Source organism: Coptis chinensis, chromosome 6 (genome assembly GCF_015680905.1).
Source record: "Coptis chinensis isolate HL-2020 chromosome 6, ASM1568090v1, whole genome shotgun sequence".
Classification (NCBI taxonomy): domain Eukaryota; kingdom Viridiplantae; phylum Streptophyta; class Magnoliopsida; order Ranunculales; family Ranunculaceae; genus Coptis; species Coptis chinensis.
Genome location: NC_141461.1, coordinates 51,412,501 through 51,422,500, shown reverse-complemented (window position 1 = coordinate 51,422,500; position 10,000 = coordinate 51,412,501). Strand labels below are relative to the sequence as shown.

The following is a 10,000-nucleotide window of genomic DNA, read 5'->3' as shown; positions in this document are numbered from 1 at the left end:
ACCTTTTTATTTTTTATTTTTTTTTTTTTTTTTTTTTTTTTTTTTTTTTTATTTTTGCAAAAGGGTGCAACACGAGGACTTCCCAGGAGGTCACCCATCCTAGTACTACTCTCGCCCAAGCACGCTTAACTGCGGAGTTCATGGGATCCGGTGCATTAGTCCTGGTATGATCGCGCAAAATAAAATAAAAGCGGTTTTATTTATCTTTGGCTTAAATCATTTTGAACTTACTCCAATTTTTAAATCGAAACAAACCTTTTTTTTTTTTTTTTTTTTTTTTTTTTTTTTTTTTTTTTGCAAAATAGGGGGTGCAACACGAGGACTTCCCGGAGGTCACCCATCCTAGTACTACTCTCCCCAAGCACGCTTTTAACTCTGCGGAGTTCGATGGGATCCGGTGCATTAGTCTTTGGTATGATCGCTTTTTAAAATATAAGCGGTTTTATTTATATTTGGCTTAACTCATGTTCGAACTTACTCCTATTTTTAAATCGAAACAAACCTCGGCATTTTTTTTTTTTTTTTTTTTTTTTTTTTTTTAAAAATTGCAAAATAGGGGTGCAACACGAGGACTTCCCGGAGGTCACCCATCCTAGTACTACTCTCTCCCCAAAACGCTTTAAATGCTGGAGTTTACGATGGGATCCGGCATTAGTCTTTGTTTATGATCGCGCATTTAAAAAATAAAGCGGTTTTTTTATATTTGGCTTAACTCATGTTCGAACTTACTCCTATTTTTAAATCGAAAACAAACCTCATTTTTTTTTTTTTTTTTTTTTTAAAAAAATTGCAAAATAGGGGTGCAACACGAGGACTTCCTTCGAAAGTCAGGTCACCCATCCTAGTACTACTTTTTCGCCCAAACACGCTTTAATCTGGGGGTTCTTGGGGATCCGGTGCATTAGTTTTATGATGATCGCCCGAAAAAATAAAAGCGGTTTTATTTATATTTGGCTTAACTCATGTTCGAACTTACTCCTATTTTTTAAATCGAAAAAAACCTCGGCATTTTTTTTTTTTTTTTTTTTTTTTAAAAAATTGCAAATAGGGGTGCAACAAGAGGACTTCGAGGAGGTCACCCATCCTAGTACTACTCTCCCAAAAAGCACGCTTTAACTGCGGAGTTCGATGGGATCCGGTGCATTAGTCTTTGTATGATCGCGCCCCCGAAATATAAAGGTTTTATTTATATTTGGCTTAACTCATGTTCGACTTACTCCTATTTTTTAAATCGAAAACAAACCTTTTTTTTTTTTTTTATTTTTTTTTTTTTTTTTTTTTTTTTTTTTTTTGGAAAACAAAAAATAGAGGACTTCCAACGAGGACTTCCGGGGTCACCCATCCTAGTACTACTCTCGCCAAAGCACGCTTTTATGCGGAGTTCGATGGGATCCGGTGCATTAGTCTTTGGTATGATCGCACCGGCGAAATAAAGCGGTTTTATTTATATTTGGCTAACTCATGTTCGAACTTACTCTATTTTTTTAAATCGAAACAAACCTCATTTTTTTTTTTTTTTTTTTTTTTTTAAAAAATTGCAAAATTGCAAAATAGGGGGTGCAACACGGGACTTCCCAAGGTCACCCATCCTACTACTTACTCTGCACGCCCGCACGCTTTAAGCTGCGGAGTTCGATGGGATCCGGTGCATTAGTCTTTGGTATGATCGCACCCGAAAATATAAAAAGCGGTTTTATTTATATTTGACTAAACTCATGTTCGAACCTACTCATATTTTTAAATGGGAACAAACCTCTATTATATTTTTTTTACAAAAATTAAAAAATTGCAAAAGAAGCGTGCAACACGAGCACTTCCCAAGAGGTCACCCATCCTAGTACTACTTTCCCCTAAGCACACTTAACTGCGGAGTTCTGATGGGATCCGGTGAATTTGTGCTGGTATGATCGCATCCAAAAGTATTGTGATTTTATTTGTGTTTAACTTAACTGATGTTCGAACTTATTCCTATTTTTAAATCGAAACAAACCTTGGTTTCATTTTTTTTTTTTTTTTTTTTTTTTTTTTTTTTTTTTTTTTAAAAAAAAAAAAAAAAATAGGGGTGCAACACACGAGGACTTCCCAGGAGGTCACCCATCCTAGTACTACTCTCGCCCACGCTTTAACTGCGGAGTTTCGGGGGATCCGGTGCATTAGTCTTTGGTATGATCGCACCCCGAAATATAAAGCGTTTTATTTATATTTGGCTTAACTCATGTTCGAACTTACTTCAATTTTTAAATCGAAACAAACCTCGGCATTTTTTTTTTTTTTTTTTTTTTTTTTAAAAAATTGCAAAATAGGGGTGCAACACGAGGACTTCCCAAGAGGTCACCCATCCTAATACTACTTTGGCCCCCAAACACGCTTTTATCTGGCGGGAGTTCTCGATGGGATCCGGTGCATTAGTCTTTGTTATGATCGCACCGAAAAAATAAAAGGTTTTTTTTTATATTTGGCTTAACTCATGTTCGAACTTACTCCTATTTTTAAATCGAAACAAACCTCGGCATTTTTTTTTTTTTTTTAAAAAAAAAAATTGCAAAAAAGGGGTGCAACACGAGGACTTCCTAGGAGGTCACCCATCCTAGTACTATTCTCGCCCAAGCACGCTTAACTGCGGAGTTCTGATGGGATCCGGTGCATTAGTGCTGGTATGATCGCACCCGAAAATATAGCGGTTTTATTTATATTTGGCTTAACTCATGTTCGAACTTACTCCTATTTTTAAATCGAAACAAACCATTTTTTTTTTTTTTTTTTTTTTTTTTTTTTTTTTTTAAAAAAAATTGCAAAATAGGGGTGCAACACGAGGACTTCCCAGGAGGTCACCCATCCTAGTACTACTCTCGCCCAAGCACGCTTAACTGCGGAGTTCTGATGGGATCCGGTGCATTAGTCTTTGGTATGATCGCATTTTAAAAATAAAAAGTTTTATTTATATTTGGCTTAACTCATGTTCGAACTTACTCCTATTTTTAAATCGAAACAAACCTCGGCATTTTTTTTTTTTTTTTTTTTTTTTTTTGCAAAATAAAAAATTAACACGGGGTGGACTTCCCTTCCTTTCAGGTCACCCCCATCCTACTACTCTCTCCAACCAAACCGCGGCTTAATCATGCGAGTTCTCGATGGGGATCCCGGTGCATTAGTCTTTGGTATGATCGCAACCGAAAAATAAAAGGTTTTTATTTATATTTGGCTTAACTCATGTTTGAACTTACTCCTATTTTTAAATCGAAACAAACCTCGGCATTTTTTTTTTTTTTTTTTTTTTTTTTTTTTTTTTTAAAAAAACTTCGGGAGGTCACCCATCCTAACTACTTCTCAAAAGCACCATTACTTTAACTTTCTCGATGGGATCCGGTGCATTAGTGCCGGTATGATCGCATCTCGAAAATATAAGCGGTTTTATTTATATTTGACTTAACTCATATTCGAACATTACTCCAATTTTTAAATCGAAACAAACCTCGTTTTTTTTTTTTTTTTTTTTTTTTTTTTTTTTTTTAAAAAAAATTTACTTATTTACTTCCGAACTTCCTAAAGGTCCACCATCCTATTTTTTTTATTTTTAAATGGATTTTTTTTTTTTTTTTATTTTATATTTGAAACTTTTCGAACTTATTTTTTTAAATCAAAACAAACCTCGGCATTTTTTTTTTTTTTTTTTTTTTTTTTTAAAAAATTGCAAAATAGGGGTGCAACAACACGAGGACTTCCCGAGGGTCACCCATCCCTAGTACTACTCTCTCCCAAACCCGCTTAATCTGCGGGAGTTCGATGGGATCCGGTGCATTAGTCTTTGGTATGATCGCATTTAAAAAATAAAGCGGTTTTTTATTTATATTTGGCTTAACTTCATGTTCGAACTTTCTCTATTTTTTTAAATCGAAACAAACCTCGGCATTTTTTTTTTTTTTTTTTTTTTTTTTTTTTTTTTTTTTAAAAAATTGCAAAATAGGGGTGCAACCACGAGGACTTCCCGGAGGTCACCCATCCTAGTACTACTCTCACCCAAAACGCTTTTAATGCGGAGTTTCTGATGGGATCCGGTGCATTAGTCTTTGGTATGATCGCACCCCGAAAATATAGCGGTTTTATTTATATTTGGCTTAACTCATGTTCGAACTTACTCCTATTTTTAATCGAAACAAACCTCGGCATTTTTTTTTTTTTTTTTTTTTTTTTTTTAAAAATTGCAAAATAGGGGGGGTTAACACGAGGACTTCTTCGGAGGTCACCCATCCTAGTACTACTCTCTCCAAACCGCGCTTAACTCTGGGAGTTCTCGATGGGATCCGGTGCATTAGTCTTTGTATGATCGCATTAAAAATAAAAGCGGTTTTATTTATATTTGGCTTAACTCATGTTCGAACTTACTCCTATTTTTTTAATCGAAACAAACCTCGGCATTTTTTATTTTTTTTTTTTTTTTTTTTTTTTTTTTGAAAATTGCAAATGCAAACACGAGGACTTCCCGGAGAGGTCACCCATCCTAGTACTACTCTCTCCCAAGCACGCTTAACTGCTGGAGTTTCGATGGGATCCGATGCATTAGTCTTTGGTATGATCGCATTTTTAAAAAATAAAAGCGGTTTTATTTATATTTGGCTTAACTCATGTTCGAACTTTACTCCTATTTTTTTAAATCGAAACAAACCTCGGCATTTTTTTTTTTTTTTTTTTTTTTTTTTCGGAGTTTTACTCTCTTTTTTTTTTTTTCCGTTTTTTTTTCTTTAATGATGGCGCGAAAATAAGCGGTTTTATTTATATTTTTTTTAACTTAACTTCATGTCAAACTTACTCCTATTTTTAAATCGAAACAAACCTCGGCATTTTTTTTTTTATTTTTTTTTTTTATTTTTTTTTTAAAAAATTGCAAAATAGGGGGTGCAACACGAGGACTTCGGAGGTCACCCATCCTAGTACTACTTCTCTCCCAAGAAAATTAATCTGCTGGGGTTTTATGGGATCCGGTGCATTAGTGTTTGGTATGATCGCATCGCGAAAATAAAGCGGTTTTATTTATATTTGGCTTAACTTCATGTTCGAACTTCTATTTTAAATCGAAAACAAACCTTTTTTTTTTTTTTTTTTTTTTTTTTTTAAAAAAAAAAAAAATAAGGGTGCAAACACGAGGACTTCGGAGGTCACCCATCCTAGTACTACTCTCTCCCCAAACACGCTTAATCTTCTTGCGGAGTTCTGATGGGATCCGGTGCATTAGTCTTTGGTATGATCGCATTTTTAAAAATATAAGCGGTTTTATTTATATTTGGCTTAACTCATGTTCGAACTTACTCCTATTTTTTTAAATCGAAAACAAACCTCGGCATTTTTTATTTTTTTATTTTTTTTTTTTTTTTTTTTTTTGCAAGGGGGGGGTGCAACACGAGAGGACTTCGAGGGAGGTCACCCCATCCTAGTACTACTCTCCCCCAAAACATGCTTAAATAAGCGGGAGTTCTGATGGGGGATCCGTGCATTAGTCTTTGGTATGATCGCACCCGAAAATAAAGCGGTTTTATTTATATTTGGCTTAACTCATGTTCGAACTTACTCCTATTTTTAAATCGAAACAAACCTCGGCATTTTTTATTTTTTTTTTTTTTTTTTTTTTTTTTTTTTTAAAAAATTGCAAAATAGGGGTGCAACATGAGGACTTCCCAGGAGGTCACCCATCCTAGTACTACTCTCCCCCAAAACAACGCTTAAGCTGCTGGCGGGAGTTCGATGGGATCCGATCGGTGCATTAGTCTTTGGTATGATCGCCCAAAAATAAAAGGTTTTTTTTTTATATTTTGGCTTAACTCATGTTCGAACTTACTATTTTTTTAATCGAAAACAAACCTCGGCATTTTTTTTTTTTTTTTTTTTTTAAAAAAAAAAAAAATGCAAAAAAATAAGGACTTCCCGGGACTTCGGGGAGGTCACCCATCCTAATACTACTCTCTTCCAAGCAACCGCTTAACTGCGCGGAGTTCTCGATGGGATCCGGTGCATTAGTCTTTGGTATGATCGCACCCGAAATATAAATAAAGTTTTTTATTTATATTGGCTTAACTCATGTTCGAACTTACTCCTATTTTTTTAAATCGAAACAAACCTCGGCATTTTTTTTTTTTTTTAAAAAAAAAAAATTGCAAAATAGGGGGCAACACGAGGACTTCCCAGGAGGTCACCCATCCTAGTACTACTACTCCCCCAAAGCGCTTTTAATTGCGGGGTTCTGGGGATCCGGTGCATTAGTCTTTGGTATGATCGCGCACCGAAAAATAAAGCGGTTTTATTTATATTTGGCTTAACTCATGTTCGAACTTACTCCTTTTTTTAAATCGAAACAAACCTCGGCATTTTTTTTTTTTTTTTTTTTTTTTTTTTTTTTTTTTTAAAAAAAAAAAATTGCAAAATACGAGGACTTTCTTCGAGGAGGTCACCCATCCTAGTACTACTCTTCAAAAGCTTTAAACTGCGCTGCGGAGTTCACGATGGGGATCCGGATCATTAGTCTTTGGTATGATCGCTTTTTAAATAAATAAAAGCGGTTTTATTTATATTTGGCTTAACATGTTCGAACTTACTCCTATTTTTTAATCGAAACAAACCTCGGCATTTTTTATTTTTTTTTTTAAAAAAAAAAAAAATTGCAAAATAGGGGTGCAACAACGAGGACTTCGGGGGTCACCCCATCCTAGTACTACTCTACTCCTGCCGCAAGCTTAACTGCTGGAGTTCGATGGGATCCGGTGCATTAGTCTTTGGTGATATGATCGCGCATTTAAAATAAGCGGTTTTTTTTTATTTGAAACTTAACTCATGTTCGAACTTACTCCTATTTTTAAATCGAAACAAACCTCGGCATTTTTTTTTTTTTTTTTTTTTTTTTTTTTTTTGCAAAATAGGGGTGCAACCACGAGGACTTCGGGAGGTCCCATCCCTAGTACTACTCTAAAAAAACTTAACCTAGCTGCGGAGTTCTGGGATCCGGTTTTAGTCTTTGGTATGATCGCATTTTTAAATAAAAGTTTTTTTATTTATTTGATTTGGCTTAACTCATGTTGAACTTACTTTTTTTTTTAAATCGAAACAAACCTCGGCATTTTTTTTTTTTTTTTTTTTTTTTTTTTTTTTTTGCAAAATAGGGGTTTAACCGAGGACTTCGAGGTCACCCATCCTAGTATTACTACTCTTATTCGCTTTTTTTTAAAAAGCTGCGGAGTTTTGGGGATCCGGTGCATTAGTCTTTGGTATGATGCTTTTTAAAAATTTTTTTTTTTTATTTGGCTTAACTTCATGTTCGAACTTACTCCTATTTTTTTTTCGAAACAAACCTCGGCATTTTTTTTTTTTTTTTTTTTTTTTTTTTTTTTTTTTTAAAAAATAGGGGGGTGCAACCACGAGGACTTCCCGGAGGTCACCCATCCTAGTACTACTCTCGCCCAAAACGCGCTTAAGCTGCGGTTGATGGGATCCGTGCATTAGTCTTTGGTATGATCGCACCCCGAAATAAAAGCGGTTTTATTTATATTTGGCTTAACTCATGTTTCGAACTTACTCCTATTTTTAAATCGAAACAAACCTCCTTTTTTTTTTTTTTTTTTTTTTTTTTTTTAAAAATTGCAAAATAGGGGCAACACGAGGACTTCGGGAGGTCACCCATCCTAGTACTACTCTCTACCCAAACAAACTTAAGCTGCGGAGTTCGATGGGATCCGGTGCAGTCTTTGGTATGATCGCTCGCGCGAAAATAAAAGCGGTTTTATTTATATTTGGCTTAACTTCATGTTCGAACTTACTCCTATTTTTTTTCGAAACAAACCTCGGCATTTTTTTTTTTTTTTTTTTTTTTAAAAAAAATTGCAAAGGGGGGTGCAACCACGAGGACTTCTTCGGAGGTCACCCATCCTAATACTACTCTGCCCAAACGCACGCTTAAGCTGCTGAGGAGTTCGATGGGATCCGGTGCATTAGTCTTTGTATGATCGCACCGAAAATAAAAGCGGTTTTATTTATATTTGGCTTAACTTCATGTTCGAACTTACTCCTATTTTTTTTAATCGAAACAAACCTCGGCATTTTTTTTTTTTTTTATTTTTTTTTTTTTTTTTTTTTTTAAAAAAAAAAAAATAGGGGTGCAACGAGGACTTCGGGGAGGTCACCCATCCTAGTACTACTCTCTCCCCAAACCAAAGCTTAAGCTGCGGAGTTTGATGGGATCCGGATCCATTTAGTCTTTGGTATGATCGCTTTTTAAAAAAAAAAAGGTTTTATTTATATTTGGCTTAACTCATGTTCGAACTTACTCCTATTTTTAAATCGAAACAAACCTCGGCATTTTTTTTTTTTATTTTTTTTTTTTTTTTTTTTTTTTTTTTTTTTTTTTTTTTGCAAAATAGGGGTGCAACGAGGGGACTTCCCGGAGGTCACCCATCCTAGTACTACTACTCCCAAAACCAACTTAAGCTGCGGAGTTCGATGGGATCCGGTGCATTAGTCTTTGGTATGATCGCGCCCGAAAAATAAAAGCGGTTTTATTTATATGGCTTAACTTCTCATGTTCGAACTTACTCCTATTTTTTAAATCGAAACAAACCTCGGCATTTTTTTTTTTTTTTTTTTTTTTTTTTTTTTTTTTTTTTTTGCAAAATATAGGGGTGCAACACGGGACTTCCCGGAGGTCACCCATCCTAATCTTACTCTACGCCCAAACCCAAAGCTTAAGCTGCGGAGTTCGATGGGATCCGGTGCATTAGTCTTTGGTATGATGATCGCGCCGAAATAAAAAAGCGGTTTTATTTATATTTGGCTTAACTCATGTTCGAACTTACTCCTATTTTTAAATCGAAACAAACCTCATCGATTTTTTTTTTTTTTTTTTTTTTTTTTTTTTTTTTAAAAATGCAAAATAGGGGTGCAACCACGAGGACTTCCCGGGAGGTCACCCATCCTAATACTACTCTCGCCCAAAACTTTTTAAAGCTGCGGGAGTTCGATGGGATCCGGTGCATTAGTCTTTGGTATGATCGCTTTTTAAAAAATAAAGCGGTTTTATTTATATTTGGCTTAACTTCGTGTTCGAACTTACTCCTATTTTTTTAAATCGAAACAAACCTCGGCATTTTTTTTTTTTTTTTAAAATTTTTTTTTTTTTAAAAAAAAATTTTAAAATAGGGGTTTTAGGGACTTCGAGGAAACTCACCCTTAAGCCTAATTTTTTGGGATCCGGTGCATTAATCTTTTTATTTTTTTTTTATTTGGGATTTTTTATTTTTTTCTTTTATGTTGAACTTACTCCTAAAATAAAAAACCTTTTTTTTTTTTTTTTTTTTTTTTTTTTTAAAAAAAAAAAATATATTTTTTTTTTTCCTATTTTTACTTACTTTTTTTTTTAATTTTTTTTTTTTTTCCTCCGGCATTTTTTTTTTTTATTTTTTTTTTTTTTTTTTTTTTTTTTTTTTTAACTTTTTTTCGAACTTCTTTTTTTTAAATTTACTAAACCTCTTTTTTTTTTTTTTTTTTTTAATTTTTTGGAAATATGATGGGATCCGGTGCATTAGTCTTTGGTATGATTTTTTTAAAAATAAAAGCGGTTTTTATTTTAAAAAAAAACTTTTCGGATTTTTTTTTTAGTCTTTTTTATTTTTTTTTAAATATTTTTTTTATTTTTTAACTTTTTTTTACTTTTTATTTTTAAATTAAAAAAACCTTTTTTTTTTTTTTTTTTTTTTTTTTTTAAAAAAAAAATGCAAAATAATAGGGTGCAACACGAGGACTTCGGAGGTCACCCATCCTAGTACTACTCTTCTCCGCCCAGCTTAAGCTGCTGGGAGTTTCGATGGGATCCGGTGCATTAGTCTTTGGTATGATCGCGCTTTTTAAAATAAAAGCGGTTTTATTTATATTTGGCTTAACTTAATGTTTGAACTTACTCCTATTTTTTAAATCGAAACAAACCTCGGCATTTTTATTTTTTTTTTTTTTTTTTTTTTTTTTTTTT

General features: G+C 33.8%; 1 non-coding gene and 3 pseudogenes across 1 annotated transcript; all 4 read right to left on the bottom strand.

The window, feature by feature from the left end:
• Positions 1 to 61: 61 nt before the first annotated feature.
• On the bottom strand, positions 62 to 178 carry LOC147493492 (5S ribosomal RNA; annotated as a pseudogene).
• A 1,618-nt stretch (positions 179 to 1,796) lies between these two features.
• LOC147493491 (5S ribosomal RNA) lies at positions 1,797 to 1,915 on the bottom strand (annotated as a pseudogene).
• Positions 1,916 to 2,549: 634 nt separating this feature from the next.
• Positions 2,550 to 2,668, bottom strand: LOC147493490 (5S ribosomal RNA). Its single transcript, XR_015200515.1, has one exon. It is a non-coding gene; the product is annotated as a 5S ribosomal RNA (ribosomal RNA).
• A 131-nt stretch (positions 2,669 to 2,799) lies between these two features.
• Positions 2,800 to 2,919, bottom strand: LOC147493489 (5S ribosomal RNA; annotated as a pseudogene).
• Between the last annotated feature and the right edge of the window lie 7,081 nt (positions 2,920 to 10,000).